This window comes from Pleurodeles waltl, chromosome 5 (assembly GCF_031143425.1).
Source record: "Pleurodeles waltl isolate 20211129_DDA chromosome 5, aPleWal1.hap1.20221129, whole genome shotgun sequence".
Classification (NCBI taxonomy): domain Eukaryota; kingdom Metazoa; phylum Chordata; class Amphibia; order Caudata; family Salamandridae; genus Pleurodeles; species Pleurodeles waltl.
The window spans coordinates 1717385571-1717402947 of NC_090444.1; the positions used below are offsets into that span (position 1 = coordinate 1717385571).

The window sequence follows — 17377 nt, forward strand, 5'->3', positions numbered from 1 at the left end:
ACAGATTTTGACCCCATGAGATGCTAGAAGGGTATAGACATTGGACCATCGAATGTGCACACTTGCATTTTACGTGGTGGGTTTGTGAACTATTTTGCTGAGCATTGTTAGTATCTTTGATTGGTAAGTAATGCATTTAGTGCCACATTCAGGTCACTTGCAAAGGAAATTACTGCTCTGGTTTGTGTTATTCGCTCAGTCTGCCTATTTTACTTTGTACTGCTTTTGCACTTGTCTCTATTACAATTGTCCTGCTGGTCATGTTGGAAAAAAAAAAAAAGAATTTTTATATATATATATATATATATATATATATATATATATATATATATATATATACATATATATATATATATACATATATATATATATATATATATATATATACAAGTTTCAGGAAACAGCTCATTATGTCACATCATTCCTGTGTTTGTTTCTGTTTAGGTCAGTGAACCACTGTAATATTCAATAGCAATGGGTAACAAAATGCGGAGGTGAATGCAAGCAGGCTCATACTTGAGAGAGTGTCAAAAGGGTCATGCAAGCCACTTTCCATCTGCTTAATGTTTCAGATACATATACACAACCTCTGAGTATTGCAGTGTTGCTTACAGTCTGGACTCAAAACAGAACCTGTGAGTTGTTAATAGCCATTTTCTAGATTTGGAGGTCATAGGTATGATTGATTCAAAGAAATCCCAGAGGTTTGCTATGGTAAAAGAAGCAACCTTTCCTTTCCACCATGCCACATTAACAGTGATTGGGCTGAGGCTGGTAGTGCTATCATTAACACGCAGTTTCTGTGTGCCAGTGTTTGGCTTCAGTTTACTGGGATACCAAGACTGAGCTTTATTAACTGTGAGGCTTTCTTTTGTCGTCTAGGATGGGCAGTAGAGGCAGACGTTTGTTGGAATCTTGAGTGAGGTCACCATGATACTTTTCCGACAGTCTGGAGCCAAATCCCTTAGTAGGGTTTTAAAGTCCTTTGTCTTTGAACTAGATCAGCATGTTCTTGCTTTCTGTTCGGGATGAGGAGTTCGCCCGTGTGACTGCACATCACGGTGCTGTCTGAGTACACTGGCTTCTCCAGCAATAAATAATGCAATTCTAGACCCCTGCTTTGTTGAAGCCGTGTTTTATAGATTTGTGTTACCCTGTAGCCATAATTAGATGGGTCCATCTTGCAGATACACTGCAGCAAGAATCAATCAACTAGCCAGAAGTATCTATGACAATTCTAATAGTACGCTATAAGATTTTGGACTTCTTTACATTGCAAAACACACTTTCATGAAGAGGAATTCTTCCTCAGAAAGTTAACTCCATGGTTAACAATTGCCTCCCGGGATGGGTTTGCCTATCTACTAACTCGGTCACTAGGGATATGTTGGCTTTTTCTGAATCTACATCTGAATGTATGGCGCTGATATGGTATTGAGAATCAAATGATGTGTCTATGTGAACAGTTCCTCGTAACTGCATGACACTGTCATCGCTTAGGTCATGAATGAACATGTAAAATCCAACTTGACCTGAATTTCTTCACTTATGGCTTGAAAGCAGCTCACAACGGTCTGCCCAGAAGAAGTACTCTTTCTACATTCACATTTATATTAATTTGTTTATTTTGTCATTTGTTCACTTTAATAAGATCCATATATTTTATTTCATCGTATTTTGCTCCTTTATACAATTATTAATTCTATACATTTCATTCCTTCTTTAAAACATACAATAATCAACCAGAAAAATCACTATTTACATATTTTCTTAAAACTGGACATGAATAATTACATAACATCTATATACTTTTACCACCCCCTTACCAATATGACACTCCCACTCACACCTGCATTTGTACTCAGGCATTCATCTACTAATTCATACCATGCATCACTACCCCAGCCAACTCATCACATACACTACAAAATGCAACGTGAAAAAAGATCTCCAATTTCGACCGTTGTTGTGTTGCAGATTAGGATGTTCACTGAAAATCACTCAACGCCCATTTCGGTGGAATAAAAGAAATGTCTGTCCACCTTCTTCAGGATCACCTTTTGAAAAGTTTCAATACTGGTGGATATAGTGGGTGTATTCTGGTGATATCTCACAAGGATGTACCACGTCTAGATTCTATAGAACACAATTTCAAGATTTAGCTAGCTGCTGCTATGAGCATCCAGGTCCTCATTTCTGAATAAAACACTCTTAAAAGTTTGTCAGTAGATTCTGTCATACTGTGTGCTCCCCACAGTCATATTGGGAAATAGAACTTTAGGCCTTGTTTGGATGCTCAAGACAGACCACATAGCTTCATGGTGTCCTCTGAGCTTTAAGAGTCCTCTGAGTACATTTGTTCTGGAGGTCGATAAGACTTTAAGCAAGATCACCCTCGCTTTAAGTCTCATCGACCTCCAGGGCGAATGTACAGCAGGATTAATTTGATATTAGGAAACATTTTCGGCAAAGCTCTTCAAAAAGAACTATTGGACGACTACATGTATACTAATTTAAACTGCTTGAACATCTTCTCACCTCAGGCAACTTTGTTGATAAAGCATCTCAGTTCCACAGTGTAGGAAGATGCCACTGTTGGCATGGTTGCCCCCAACTTTTTGCGTAGTGTTGATGCAAACGTTGACTGAAAGTGTGCTGGGATCCTGCTAACCAGGCCCCAGCACCAGTGTTCTTTCCCTAAAACTGTACCTTTGTTTCCACAGTTGGCACAGCCCTGGCACACAGTTAAGTCCCTTATAAAAGGTACCGGTGTTAGCAAGGGTCCTGTGGCCAGGGAAGGTCCCCAAGGGGTGCAGCATGTATTATGCCAACCTGGGGGAGCCCTCACTCAGCCCATGCACACTGCCTTACAGCTTGTGTGTGCTGGTGTGGAGAAAAAGGCAAAGTCAATATGGCACCCCTCTCAGGGTGCCATGCCCCCAAAATCACTGCTTGTGGCATAGGTAAGTCGCAAGGCAGGGTGCACTATACCACAGGTGAGGGCATAGCTGGAGGAGCAATATGCCCCTACAGTGTCTAAGTCAATTCTTATACATTTTAAGTGCAGGGAAGCCATTTTGAGCATATGGTCTGGGAGTTTGCCATTACGAACTCCACCGCACCATAATGGGTACGCTGAGAACTGGGACGTTTGTTATCAAACTTCTCAGCACAATAAACCCACACTGATGCCAGTGTGGGATTTATTGAAAAATGCACTCAGAGGGCATCTTAGAGATGTCCCCTGTATGTGAGCCAACCTGGTAGTGTAGGACTGACCGGTCTGTGCCAGCCTGCCACTTCCAGACGTGTTTCTGACCACATGGGGTGAGTGCCTTTGTGCACTCTGTGGTCAGAAACAAAGCCTGCCCTGGGTGGATGTGCTTCACACCTCCCCCTGCAGGAACTGTAACACCTGGCGGTGAGACCCAAAGGCTCAAGCCTGGAGTTACAGTGCCCCAGGGCTCTCCAGCTAGTGGAGATGCCTGCTCCCCGGACAAGCCCCCACTTTTGGCAGCAAGACCAGAGGGATAATTAGGAAAAACAGGGAGGAGTCACCACCTCAGCCAGGACCATCCCTTAGGTGTCCAGAGCTGAAGTGACCTCCTCCTTGCAGAATCCTCCATCTTGGTTTGGAAAACAGGGACTAATAGGGTTAGGAATGTGCCCCCTCCCCAAAGGGAGAGGGCACGGGAAGGATGTAGCCACCCCCATGGTACAGTAGTCATTGGCTACTGCCCTCTGACCTCTAAAAATGCCCCTAAATCTTGTATTTAAGGGCTCCCTGAACCAAGCTAGTCAGATTCCTGATGACCTCAGGAAAAGAAGAAGGACGGCTGAGCTGAAAAACCCTGCAGAGAAGAAAAGGAGACAACAACTGACTCGTCCCCAGCCCTACTGGCCCGTCTCCTGCTTCAAAGACCCCATACAAGAAAAGCGACGTATTCTACAGGACCAGTGACCCATGAAAAGCCTTCAGGGGACTGCCTGCATGACCAAGAAACTCCCATGGACAGCAGACCTGTCCAAAAAAAATAAGAGGAAACTACTTCCAAGGGACTCTCACCTCCTTCCAGAAGCATCAGAAGCATAAGTCTAAAACCACTCTGCACCCGACGCCCATGGCCCGTGTCCAGGTGGCACATCTATCCAGAGAGGATCCCCAGGCGATTCCGACCAAGTGTCCACCCTGGGCTGACCTCTCCACCCCTCCACGATGACACCTGCAGAGGGAATCCCGAAGACCACCCTGACCGCGACTACCCGGGATGAAGATGTCCGATGTCTGGAGAAGCACTGCACCCGCAGCCCCTAGACTCGAGAGAAACCGACGACCGGTGCAGCAGTGACCAACAGTCGGCCCTTCACCATATCCAGTCGGTGGCGTGCCTGAGAGGCCCCCTTGTGCCTTGCCTGCAGCTCCTAAGTGACCCCTGGGGTCCCCCCATAGAGTTCCATTGGGACCCCGTGCCCCGTGCCGCTGAGGGTGCATGTTTGGTGCCACCTTGGGGACCCCCACAGTGCTCCTCTAAACCCCCCTGGTTTGCCCTCCGACAACGTGGGTACTTACCTGCAAGCAGACCGGAACCCAGAGTACCCCCTGTCTCCATAGGGGCCCATGTTATTTTGGCTCCTGGTTGACCTCTGCATGTAACTGGCCCTGTGTTGCTGGTGCTGGGTGTGTGGGGTTATCTTGAACCCCTAACGATGGGCTACCTATGCCCCAGAGACTGAATCTGTAAGTTGCTTGCTTACCTCCAAAACTGCACTGTACTTTCTTCCCCCAGGAACTGTTGACAATTGCAGTGTGCACTTTTAAAATAGATTTTTGCCATTTTAAGAAAAACTGTGTACATTACTGATTCCATTCAAAGTCCTGATTATACCTATGTAAAAAACCTTTCATTTAATGCACTTACCTGCAAATTGAATCTTGTGGTTCTAGAAATAAATAAAAAAAACATTTTTCTATATAAAAATCTTATTGGTCTGGATTTAAGTCATTGAGTGTGTGTTTCTCTTATTGTCTGTGCGTGTACAACAAATGCTTAACGCTACCCTCTGAAAAGCCTAACTGCTTGACCACACTACCACAAATAGAGCATTAGTATTATCTATTATTGCCCCTGTCAAGCCTCTGGGGAACCCCTGGATTCTGTGCACACTATGGGGGTGATTCTGACCTCGGCGGTAAAATGCCCTTACCGCCGGTCATAAGACCGCCATAACACCGCCGCGGCCGCGGTCAACCGCCACGGTCATTCTGACCCACAACGGCCAAACCTCCAAAAATCCGTCCTCCACTGCAGCCCGCCACATCGGCGGGCAGCGATAAACTGGAGATGACCAAACCTCCACCGTCACGCCAACAGAAATACGCCCATGCCATTACGACCCACGAATCCACACGGCGGTCATTCAAACGCGGTATTCCATTGGCGCTACACACCGCCGCGGTCAGAATACACACACATCACCAAAACACAGCCACATTGGACAATTTGAAAAACACACACCTGATACACATACACACACCACTCCCACACAATCAACCAACTATAAAACACACACCCACATCACCCACAAACCCCTGCGACCCCAATTACTGAGAGAAGGAGAGAGAGACACAGCAGACAATCCAAAGCAAGACACACTGAGGCACACTACACCATCACACACACCACATAGTAGCACAAAGCACCACTCACCAACACACTCCTCATCACATACACCACCCCACACCTCAACCACACCACCCCATGGCACCCCAAAGGCATCCACGATTTTCGGACCAAGAACTCCGGGTCATGGTGGAGGAAATCCTAAGAGTGGAACCCCAGCTCTTCGGCTCGCAGGTGCAGCACACCAGTATAGCCAGGAAGGCGGAGCTATGGCAGCGGATCGTGGACAGGGTCAACGCGGTGGGACAGCATCCCAGGAATAGGGAGGACATCCGCAAAAGATGGAACGACCTACGGGGGAAGGTCCGGTCGATGGTCTCCAGGCACAACATCGCGGTCCAGAAGACTGGCGGCGGACCCCGACCCACCCCTCCCGAATTTACATCGTGGGAGCAAGAGGTCTTGACCATCCTGCATCCTCAGGGCCTCGCAGGAGTAGCCGGAGGAATGGACTCTGGTAAGTCCCATCTCAACTACTATATCCCCCACACCCCACCAGCATGCCAACCCACACCCCCACCCTCACCCCCAACCCCCCAGCACACATCCTTCCTGACAATGTCTCACCAGCACAACCCACCCATCCCAACACCAACTCCTGCATGCCAACACAAACCATGGGCACCCATCACCTAAGCATGACCACTGCACTAACCCCTCCCCCCCACTAAATACCCTCACAACACCTCCCTCCAGGGAATGCCTGCACTGGGGGACAAGGGCACCCACAACACGCATGCTATTGCACACACAGAAACAATAACCAAACTCTCTTACCCCATGCAGGACCCGAACGACAACACACCAGCCAGGAGGGTCCAGAAGTGTCCATCCCACCACCGGAACAGGCCCACACTGAGGATAGCAGCTCTGTCGACAGTGAACCTGATGACCAGCCCGGACCATCGGGGACCTCTGGGCAGTCGGTTCCCCTCACCCAGACACAGGCCACACCAGACCCGACCCCCTCTGCCGACACCAGCACAGCTCCCACCCAGCGGGCCCATGCCTCTGTCTCTAGGACAGCTCAATCAGCGGTGTGTCTGCCACTACAGGGCACCCAGGCTAACCCGACACCCCAACAACAACAGGGACCTGGGGGCAGTGGGAGCGGGCACACCGGCCAGGGGACAGAGGCCGGGGGAAACCGGGCAGCTCGGAGGGCTGCTGTGCGACAGGGGGGGGAGGAGAGGCCCAGGGAACCCACTCTCCAAGAGGCCCTCACCACCCTCATGGGGGCCTACCACCACTCCCAAGAAACGATGGCGACGGTACTGGCCAGGTTCACTGAGATCCAGGCACAGCAGGAGGAACGCTACATGGGGTTCAGGGAGGAGCTGAGAATCATCGGGACCGCAATGGGGACCATCGTCCTGGCCCTCCACAGGATAGAGGACGCGTTGCGGGACCATGGTGCACCACACAGGGCCCCTGTCACTAGGCCGGACCAGGAACAGCCTACCACCTCCGCCGGCGCTAGTGGACAGGAGGTCCCAACACCTCGACAGCCCCCCAGAACCCCACCTCCTGCTGAAGAACAACCACCCCGTAAGAGGAGCCTGAGACCAAAGAAAAAGACAGAGTAGGATGTCAAGACCCCCGCCAGCAGGATATACCCCCTCAAGTCTTCCCACTGTCCCACATTGCCACCCTGTCCAACCATGAACTGCCTATGCTCCATCCTTCCACAGGCAAAAGAACAATGCACCTGTGAGACTGAGAACTGGACTCTGCCATGGATATTCCTCCACCGCCACCCATCACCCTTAGAATCACATGTACCGGTATCTAGCACTGTAAATAAATCACATTTTGCACACAAACCTGTTTTGAGTCATGCTGTATTATTAACAAAGGGATAACATATTACTGTTCAATTTCTGTTCTGTCAATTAGTCATGACAACATACCAATGTCAATACGCTGTATTTCATGGGCGAACCAAGCAGAAGTCAGGTACTGAGTCAGACAGCACTGAGAAGGGAAGGGAAAGGCATAAATTAATAAAAAACATCTGTGGGGAACTACAGAAAGTACAGATGCAGGAGGCTAGAAGCAATTGTGAAATGGCGTGGGTGATTCTTACCTGGGTGTTACTGGAAATACTGTTGTATCACTCTGTCCCTATTGTCTGTGTCGTCCTCAGAGTCTTCCTCCTCTTCACTCTCCACAGGCTCCACGGCTTCTACAACACCACCATCTGGACCATCCTCCTGCAGGAAAGGCACCTGGCGTCGCAAAGCCAGGTTGTGAAGCATACAGCACGCCACGATGATATGGCACACCTTCTTTGGTGAGTACATTAGGGATCCACCAGTCATATGCAGGCACCTAAACCTGGCCTTCAGGAGGCCAAAGGTTCGCTCAATCACCCTCCTTGTACGCCCATGGGCCTCATTGTAGCGTTCCTCTGCCCTTGTCCGGGGATTCCTTACTGGGGTCAGTAGCCACGGCAGGTTGGGGTAACCAGAGTCACCTATTAGCCACACACGTTGTCTCTGTAGCTGCTCCATCACATAGGGGATGCTGCTATTTCGCATCACATACGCGTCATGCACTGACCCTGGGAACTTGGCATTTACATGGGAGATGTACTGGTCAGCCAAACAGACCACCTGGACATTCATCGAATGATAATTCTTTCTGTTTCGGTACACCTGCTCATCGTCTTTTGGGGGTACCAAAGCCACATGGGTCCCATCAATGGCACCAATGATGTTGGGGATATGTCCAAGGGCATAGAAATCACCCTTCACTGTGGGCAAGTCACCCTCCTCGGGGAAAATGATGTAGCTCCGCATGAGTTTCATCAGGGCAGACAACACTCTGCTCAAAATCTTTGAAAACATAGACTGAGACATTCCAGATGACATGGCCACTGTGGTCTGGAATGACCCACTGGCCAAAAAATAGAGGACTGACAAAACCTGCACCAGAGGGGGAATCCCTGTGGGTTGGCGGATGGGGGACATCAGGGCTGGCTCCAGCTGGGCACACAGTTCATGGATAGTGGCACGGTCAAGTCGGTATCGAAGGATTATATGGCGTTCTTCCATTGTCGACAGGTCCACCAGCGGTCGGTACACGCGAGGATTCCTCCTTCTCATCCCAAGTCCCAGCGGACGGTGCCTAGGAAGGACAACATGGAGCACAGAGTCAGCCAAACCACAGGTACGTACAGACAGCTTGCACAGTTAAAGAATGGCAATGGGTTGAAAGGCGTGTATGTGTGGCAATGCAAGGCCTAGGCCTGTGTGTCGCAGTCAAAATTAAGCCATGTGGGCCCTTGAAATGGCGGCTGCCTGACCTGTGAAGTGGGACAATGGGATGTGAGGTCACTGCGCTGGCGGGGCACACCGTGTCGGTAGGCGGTCGAAGACCGCGGCGCAAAGCCGCATTGGTTAACATTGAAGCCTATGGGTTTCAGGAGCCAATAACGAAGTGCGCCGGCGGTCGCGGTACGCACCGCCGCGGTACGCACCGCCGCGGACGTGACCGCCATTTTCTATCTGCTTAATCACTCGAGACCTGATCATCCACAGGAGAGGACCTATACTGCAAGTGCTGCTGTGACCTCGGTCTGGAAGATACAATGGCTGCTGTGACTGGGGAAAGGGCCCCTGCCTTCACGTCTGAAGAATTGGACAAGCTCGTGGATGGGGTCCTCCCCCAGTATGCGCTACTCTACGGTCCTCCAGACCAACAAGTGAGTACCCCGGGTGCTAATGGAATGGGCTATGCCTGTGTGGATTGGGGTGGATGTAAGTTGGTGGGGTGGGGGGCGAATGAGGAGTGCAACGCCCGACAGATGAGAGCATGTGCCATATGGCAAAGTGGGGGGGGGGCAATTACATCTAACATGCAGGCCATTGATGATTTCCTCCTTTCCACCCTGTACATGTCTAATAGGTCAGCGCCCATCAGAAGATCGAGATTTGGCGTGCCATCGCCAAGGAAGTCCGGACCTTGGGGGTCCACAACAGACGGGGCACCCACTGCCGCAAGAGGTGGGAGGACATCCGCCGCGGAACAAGGAAGACCGCAGAAACACTGCTGGGGATGGCCTCCCAACCTAGGAGGGGTGCCAGTCGCACCATGACCCCCCTGATGTCCCGGATCCTGGCGGTGGCCTACCCTGAATTGGATGGGCGCTTTAAGACATCACAGCAGACACAAGGGGGTGAGTATCAGCACATTCTCCTATCTTTCTGCGCAGTGGAGGCGTCTGGGTGGGGGAGGAGGGCTGTGGGTGACATTAGGCCAGGGCGCTTTCTGTAGTGTAGTCCTCTCCCTTAGGCATGGCCCTGTGCCCCCGGCCCCCACCTCTGTAGGGTGACAAGTACAGCCACTGAAGGTCCAGCATCTCCCATGTGCGCGTTTGACGTCTCTTGGCCTGTTGTCTTAGTCAGTAGTACTGAGTAGTGTACCCCGAATGCGCGGCTTAGTGCATTAGGCACCTGTGTCTGTCCTCTCCGCCAACGGTGTTGACATTGCATGCACTCAACCTGGTCTTCTTTTTTCTCCCCCCACCCTTTCTCTTCATCTTCTTGTGCATGTGTGCATTAGCATCATCAGGCGGAGGAGATATGGCATCGGAGCACGAGGGAGCTGCAGGACACAAGGCCCCGGTGGGCCCAGGAACAGACACCGAGGGCACCAGTGATCCGGAGGGCGAGGGGAGCACCACGACGGGGACCACTGGTGAGAGCAGCGAAAGCGACACGTCCTCGGATGGGAGCTCCCTAGGGGTGGCGGCAACATCCGTGCCCCCCGCCTCTACAGGTACAGCCGCCACCCAGCGCACCAGCCCCGCCCTCCCAGCAGCCCCTCAGTCTTCGCTCCGTGCCGGTTCGCCCAGGAAGGCACGCGTCTCCTTCGCCCCTGGCACCTCAGCCCCTGCCCCTGTTGCCCCTGCTGCCCTCAGTGCGGAGCTCATTGACCTGGTAAGGACGCTCATTGTTGGGCAGATGACCCTTTTGAATGCCATCCAGGGTGTGCAAAGGGAGGTGCAACAGAGCAATGCGTACCTGGAGGGCATTCATTCGGGTCAGGCTGCCCATCAACGAGCGTTCACTGCTCTGGCCTCAGCACTGACGGCAGCCATTGTCCCTGTTTCCAGCCTCCCTCTTCTTACTGACTCCATCCTTTCTCTGTCTCCTGTTCCTCAGCCTATCCCATCCACACCATCAGACCAGCCTGCACACACCTCAACACCCAAGAGCAGCTCATCCAAACACAAGCACCACAGATCCCGCAAACACTCACCCGAGCAACACCCAGATGCAGACATGCCAACAGCCACTGCCACCCCTGTGTCCCCCTCCTCCTCGTCTCTCTCCTCCCTCCCTGTGACGTCTACACTCACACCTGCATGCACCCCAACATCAGCCAGTGCTTCCATCACCACCTCACCCTCCAGTACAGTCCACACTCGTGCAGTCACCACCCCCACTGCCATGTACACGTCCCCTGTGTCCTCTCCCACTGTGTCTGTCACCCCCTCTTCCACGACACACAAACGCAGGCAGCCACCCACCCAACAGCCATCCACCTCACGACAGCCTACTGCACCAGCACCTTCACCCAATGACAGCACACCTGACTCTCCTACAACCACCTCCTCTACCTCCACTTCCATCTCCACTTCTCCTACCCTTTACCTTGGCCCTAAAAAACTTTTCCTGGCTAACCTTAACCTCTTTCCCCCCGATGACCTCCCCCATCCATCTTCAAAGAGTCCCAAGAGCACCGCAGCCACCACCAGCCCAGCTTCGGGTGTCACTGTTGTGCCTGGGTTCTGGAGCCCACCCTTTGCCAGCAGTGACACATCGATCAGCAGCAAGGACACGTCCAGCCCCCCCCCCGGCAAGAGGACCCGCAAAACCAAGGACCGCCGTGCGAGGACCGACAGGGCTGCCCCCAAGGAGCAATGTGCGGCCACTTCACCACCCACACCATCTGGGGGAGGCAAGGGCCCGAGAGCCCCATCAAAGGAGCGGAAGGGCAGCAGGAGCGCGGAGAAGGTGGACCCCACATGCCACATCCCAGCTGGGAAGGAGGACACTAAGGAGGCCAGGAGTCCGTCCCCGAAGGGTCCAGAAACGTCACGGTCCGAGGGCGACTGAACAGGGAGTCCAGGCCAGGTCTGGCTCCCTTGACCTGCTGGATGGGCACCTCTGAATAGGGCCCGCGGTGCAGAAGAGCACCGCTGAACAGGGCCCCGCCGTGGAGATAGGCACCGCTGAACAGGGCCCGCGGTGCAGAAGAGCACCGCTGAACAGGGCCCCGCCGTGGAGATAACCACCGCTGAACAGGGCCCGCGGTGCAGAAGAGCACCGCTGAACAGGGCCCCGCCGTGGAGATAGGCACCGCTGAACAGGGCCCGCGGTGCAGAAGAGTACCGCTGAACAGGGCCCCGCCGTGGAGATAGGCACCGCTGAACAGAGCCCCGCCGTCTCAAGCACCGCTCCGCTGGGCCCTTCATTTCAAGCACCGCTCCGCTGGGCCCTTCCTGTCAAGCACCGCTCCGCTGGGCCCTTCCTGTCAAGCACCGCTCCGCTGGGCCCTTCATTTCAAGCACCGCTCCGCTGGGCCCTTCCTGTCAAGCACCGCTCCGCTGGGCCCCGCCGTCTCAAGCACCGCTCCGCTGGGCCCTTCATTTCAAGCACCGCTCCGCTGGGCCCTTCCTGTCAAGCACCGCTCCGCTGGGCCCTTCCTCTCAAGCACCGCTCCGCTGGGCCCTTCCTCTCAAGCACCGCTCCGCTGGGCCCCGCCGTCTCAAGCACCGCTGAACAGGGCACCGCCGTCTCAAGCACCGTTGATGGTTCATTGTGCCCACCATGCCTCCTCCTTGACCAGTGGAGAATGTCATCCACCTGATGGACTGTGGCTTTGCACTCCCCAGGATGGTCCCGTGGGCATGGTGGCTCCTCGTGGATCTGGCGTCGTGGACTCATGTGGCTGTGGTGCCCCCCCCTTCCCTTCCCCCTGAGGTGCCTGTAGTTTTTACATCTGATGCCCCTGCAGTGTTCTCTCCAAAGGACTCAGGTCTCCTGTGTGGGCTTTGCCCTTGTTTCTCAAGACTTTGGCCCACGGACATGCTGAATTCGTAGGATGTGCAGGACTTGGTACTTCAGTTATACACTGATGTGTATGTCATTTGTTTTGACCCAACCATACACCACTGAACCCGCTTCCCCGGACATCACCCTCAACAACTGGACCCACATCAACACGGAAGAAACCAAATCCATCATGAACTCTATCCACTCCGGCGCCCCTTCGGACCCCTGCCCGCACTTCATCTTTAACAAAGCCGACGACATCATCGCCCCGCACCTCCAGACCGTCATCAACTCTTCTTTTTCTTCTGCTACCTTCCCCGAATGCTGGAAGCACGCTGAAGTCAACGCCCTACTAAAGAAACCTACGGCTGACCCAAGCGACCTGAAAAACTTCCGCCCCATCTCTCTTCTACCTTTCCCAGCCAAGGTAATAGAAAAGACCGTCAACAAACAGCTGACCACCTTCCTGGAAGACAACAACCTGCTCGACCCTTCACAAACCGGATTCCGAACCAACCACAGCACGGAAACCGCCCTCATCTCAGTCACAGACGACATCAGAACCCTGATGGACAACGGTGAAACAGTCGCCCTCATTCTCCTCGACCTCTCGGCTGCCTTTGACACCGTCTGTCACCGCACCCTAATCACCCGCCTACGCTCCACCGGAATCCAAGGCCAGGCCCTGGACTGGATCGCCTCCTTCCTCGCTAACCGCTCCCAAAGAGTTTACCTCCCTCCGTTTCGCTCAGAACCCACCAAGATCATCTGCGCCGTACCTCAAGGCTCATCGCTCAGCCCGACACTCTTCAATGTCTACATGAGCCCCCTCGCCGACATCGTACGCAAGCACGACATCATCATCACCTCCTACGCCGACGACACCCAACTTGTACTCTCCCTCACCAAGGACCCCACCAGCGCCAAGACCAACCTACAAGAGGGTATGAAGGACGTCGCAGATTGGATGAGGCTCAGCCGCCTAAAGCTGAACTCTGAAAAAACGGAAGTCCTCATCCTCGGCAACACCCCGTCCGCCTGGGACGACTCCTGGTGGCCCACGGCCCTCGGCACCGCACCGACCCCCGCAGACCACGCCCGCAACCTCCGCTTCATCTTGGACCCTCTTCTCACCATGACCAAGCAAGTCAACGCCGTGTCCTCCGCCTGCTTCCTCACTCTCCGCATGCTCCGTAAGATCTTCCGCTGGATCCCCGCCGACACCAGAAAAACCGTGACCCAGCCCTCGTCACGAGCCGCCTGGACTACGGCAACACCCTCTACGCCGGGACCACAGCCAAACTCCAAAACCGCCTGCAACGCATCCAAAACGCCTCGGCCCGCCTCATCCTCGACGTACCCCGCAACAGCCACATCTCCGCACACCTGAGACACCTGCATTGGCTCCCAGTCAGCAAAAGGATCACCTTCCGTCTTCTCACCCACGCACACAAAGCCCTCCACAACAAGGGACCGGAATACCTCAACAGACGCCTCAGCTTCTACGTCCCCACCCGCCCCCTCCACTCCGCTGGCCTCGCACTTGCTGCCGTCCCTCGCACCCGCCGCTCCACGGCGGGTGGGAGATCTTTCTCCTTCCTGGCGGCCAAGACCTGGAACTCCCTCCCCACCAGCCTCAGGACCACCCAGGACCACTCCGCTTTCCGGAGACTCCTAAAGACTTGGCTGTTCGAGCAGCGATAACCCCCCCTTTCCCCCCTAGCGCCTTGAGACCCGCACGGGTGAGTAGCGCGCTTTATAAATGTTAATGATTTGATTTGATTTGATTTGATTTGTTGTGGATATCTTTCATGGTTGTACGCTAATTTTCTGGAGCTTTTTGGTACATAAATATTTATTCCAAATATGATTATGTCCTAGCATTTTTCAGGGGTGTTTGGGTGGTGTCACTGTGACTTGGTGCTCTGCATTGGTGAGTACATGATTGGGGGGGGGGGGTCGCATATGTGTGTGCCCGTAACCTTTCGTCCTCCCCCTCCCGTGTGTCGTAGGTGCAGTACTCACCGTTGTCGTCTGCGCCGGACTTCGTACTCGTGGTAGATGAGAAGGTAGACGAGAGCAGGTAGGATGTTTAATTCGGGTTCCATGCTGTCCTCCGTACTCGTGGAGTGTGTTTTGGTGAGCGTTTTCCCGTTCGTAGTCTGTTTCCGCCGTGTTTTTATCGGCGGTGCTCCCGCCCCGGAAAAGGTGGCGGATTGGTGAGTTATGATAGTGTGGGCGGTACATTGTCTGCCGCCTGCCTGTTGGCGGTGACCGCCGCGCTGTTTGTCTGTACCGCCGCGGCGGTCGGAGTGTTAAGTTGGCGGGCTGTGTTGGCGGTTCCCGCCAGGGTCAGAATTCCATTTTTTGGACCGCCAGACTGTTGGCGGGTTGGCCGCCACTTTAACACCGACCGCCAGGGTTAGAATCACCCCCTATATCTCACTTTGATATAGTATATACAGAGCCAGCTTCCTACACACAGTATCACTGAGAGTCTCTGTTGATCTTATTTCAAGACCATTCAGCCATCTTTGAATTCTGTCAATGACCTGTTCATTTTCGGCAGAACTGTTAATTGATCAATTTCATGAAACACAACAAGAAAACCGCAGAGCTGATCAGAGTCTCACCTTATGGTTAGGTTTTCTTTATTACCTGATCCCATAAGAAGCGTTTTACTCATTGCAATTTCATAATCACAAGCAACCTTCGAGCAAACATAAGTATTTCAAAATTTCATTGGACAGTGGCTTCAATGCAATACTTTTTCAGTAATCTGAGTTCCCTATAAGATTCTGAAAATGAAGTGACATTTTTCAGTGAGCCTAACCTTTACCCACAAACATTGAGATGTACAATAGTGGAATTGCAACGAACAGCTTGCTTATTGTAACTATCCTTCCCCGAATGCAGATCCCATATGCAATGATGGAAACTCTGTTGTGAAGTGCTGGTTGCAGTGTAAGGCATACACAACCCAGCACTTCCTGCACAGGACAGTTACATGCACATACAATACTTCAACATGCATCACTCTCAAGACCAATGTGAGTGAATTGACAGGGACTTGCTACTGTCGGCAGGCTCTAGTACTTTCTCCCATGTGAGGGAAGGAGTGCATTTGCCTGGCCTGACCCTGAATAGAACTAATTTAATTCTACTTCTAAGGGATGGATTGAGAGAAAACATGTAAGTCAATGCCCATGCTCTGCCCTGGTGTACAGGATTGTATGATGCGCATTGGAGGGAGTCATATACGAGAAAAAAGAACATACGCATTCAGGGTAAAGGACAGGAACAGGACAGAAAAGGCAAGGGTTCTAGGGACACATGTACGAAGGATTTTGCACGTCGCAAACAGCAAATCCGGCTGTTTGCGATGTGCAAAATGCACTTCCCCAGTTTTGCGATTCGGTAAACTTTTTACCGAATCGCAAAATGGGATTGCGACTCACAATTAGGAAGGGGTGTTCCCTTCCTAATTGCGACTCGCAGTCCCATGTATGATTGTTTTGTGACCGCAAATGCGGTCGCAAAACAATCGCAGTTAGCACCAGTGTCACACTGGTGCTAACCCATTCGCAAACGGACTGTCACTGAAAACATTTTTCCAGCATGTCTCCAGCAGGCCACCATCCCTGTAAGGACCGCCATTCCCAAGAGGGTCGCAAATTGCGACCTACCTCATGAATAATCATGAGGTGGGCATTTGCGACCCCCTTGTGAATCGCTATTAGTGTCAATGACACTATACTACATTCGGATTTGCGACTCACAAATTGCGAGTCGCAAATCTGAACTTTGATACATGTAGCCCGTAATGTGTAAAAACAGAGAAAGTAACCAATAGTGGACAAAGACATTGGATTACCACCAGGGCGTAACCACGTGGGGGGTGGGGGCCAGACCATCCCTTTTTAATATAAGGTCCCCATGTACCCTGTGCAGTGTCCTGCATGATTCAAATGGAACCGTTATGGCTCCCTGAGGACTCTTTATTAGTGTGACATAATCACTAGAATAGAATGTATGAGAGTTTGCTTTAGAATGTTGGAATCCACTGGTACGTGCAGAAGAATAAAGACATGTGATTTACAGCTCTGTGTGTGGCCTAGTCATTCAGCGGGCATCCGGCTGAGGAAGCTACTACACCCTGGTAGAAAGCCGAGTTTCTTGTGGAAAACTGGGTTAATGTAAATTGAATGCATGCACTTTGGAATGCAAAAAAATACAAACAAATAAGAGACAAGACCATTTGGTCACTGAATTCTAGGTTCTCTTCATATATCAGAGGATAGTTTGTTCCCCCTGCTTTGGTGTTTTAATTTTTCCTGTTTTGCACATCCACAGCATAACTCTTTCTGTTTATGAAAGCATGCATATCATAGCTACTGCTACATTTCATAAGGTTTTCTGAGACCACATAGATTAATCTTCGAGCTCCTCTGTGATGATCAGCTAAGCACAAAAATGTGACCCAAAAAGGAAGAAGGGATGGGAGATATAGGCACTGTTTAGAATAAAGTGTATTGAAACAAGAAATAGGTCTGCCTTTTGCATAATGAGACACCTTTCCACCACTCCTGCCCCAAGTTCAGGATCTTCCCAACTTCCAAGTAGTTGTCCATA

At 51.9% G+C, this 17377-nt stretch overlaps 1 protein-coding gene across 1 annotated transcript in view; it reads left to right on the forward strand.

The window, feature by feature from the left end:
* Positions 1–17377, forward strand: part of LOC138297149 (adhesion G-protein coupled receptor F3-like) — a 385565-nt gene that overhangs the window by 159427 nt on the left and 208761 nt on the right. The window lies entirely within an intron of this gene.